Source organism: Chrysochloris asiatica, unplaced genomic scaffold (assembly GCF_000296735.1).
Source record: "Chrysochloris asiatica unplaced genomic scaffold, ChrAsi1.0 scaffold00228, whole genome shotgun sequence".
NCBI classification, from domain to species: Eukaryota; Metazoa; Chordata; class Mammalia; order Afrosoricida; family Chrysochloridae; genus Chrysochloris; species Chrysochloris asiatica.
In genome coordinates, this window is record NW_006408746.1 from 2343526 (window position 1) to 2344977 (window position 1452).

At 41.9% G+C, this 1452-nt stretch overlaps 1 pseudogene; it reads right to left on the minus strand.

Moving 5' to 3' along the window:
• Window positions 1–397: 397 nt before the first annotated feature.
• The window catches only part of LOC102813226, a 3682-nt pseudogene continuing 2627 nt past the window's right edge, over window positions 398–1452 (minus strand).

A 1452-nucleotide genomic window follows, 5' to 3' on the forward strand; every position in this document is an offset into this window, starting at 1 on the left:
GGGTACATCTGCTGGGACAGTTCCTTCTCAAGGTTAACTTTGGCTGGCTGTTATTTCTGAAGGTTAACCTTGGTTGGCCGGCAGCGTCCTGTTGGAGGGCCCACTCAGATGTGAGGAGTTTGCATAAGCAGTGTTACAGCAGCCAAGTTTAGCCAGAGTTAAGGGGGAAGAGGGTTTCTGCATCCAGGGAGTTGTTAATGCTAAAAATTTTCCACTTCAGCCTGAGCCTTTCTTAAAAATTGTTTACTATTATAGGACAATTTGGCCTTACAAAACAATGAGTGTAAAACTGATGTTCTCCCATGTAAACTATCACTCAATTCACAATAAAAATGTAAAAAAAAGTGTCAAACTGTACAATCACCAGAAGTACCCAGTTATCAAAAATGCACACACTTCACCTGGCGTCCCCAGTACCTTCAGCTTTCTGTGCCTGATCTGTTTTGGCATCTCCATTTTCTCAGGGTTATGCCCATCCGTGCCGCAGTAGCTTTCCCCTTTTTCCCATTTTCTCCCTTCTTCAATGGGACCTTTTTAGGTTTAGGCTCTGGCTTTGGAGGAGCAGATTTAGCAGACAACCTTGTGTATTTCCTCTGAGGTTCATCCTTCACCTTGGTTTTATTTCCTTTAGCATCCCCTTTAGCCTTTCTCTTGGGCAAGGTGGCTTCCTCAGCGGGCTGCAGGCACTGGACTTGGGGATGTGACGGGTGCGTGGGCTTTGGTCAATCTGGGGGACCATTCTTGCTTTTTTTTCACACTGCTCCAGCAACATTGGTTCTTGATCTTATGGTACAGCTTGAAATATTTGAACATTGACTAATATTTTGATACAGTGATTTTGTATATCCTATCCACCTATTGATGTTTCTGTATCATCTTATATTTTGTCCATGTTGTTGTTATTAAGTACCATCCAGTCAATTCTGACTCATAGAGACCCTGTGTAGAGTACCCAAGGAGCGGCTTGTGCATTTAGAATCCTTCAATATAGCAAGTACAAGCTTGAATTTTTTCTTCAGTTCCTTCAGCTTGAGAAACATTAGGTGAGCTCTTCTCTTGGTTTTTCTAACTCTTGTCTTCGCACATTAATTAAAATAGTTTACTTTGTCTTCCTAAGAAGCTCTTGGCCTTTGCACATTTAATTGTAATTGTTTACTTTGTCTTGCTAAGAAGCTTTTGTCATTGTTGTTGCTAACTGCCTTGAGTCCTTTCTGACTCACAGATACTCTGTATAGGGTTTCCAAGGAGGAATGGTGGGTTTGAACCTCCTGCCTTGTGATTCAAACTGACCTTGTGGTCCATTGCATATCCACACCACTGTGGTCGCATTTCTTCCAATACAGATCTGTTTGTTCTTTTGGCATCCCATTGTATATTCAATATTCTCCTCCAACACCATAACTCAACTGCATCAATTCTTCTATGGTCTTCCTTATTCACTCTCCAGCTTTC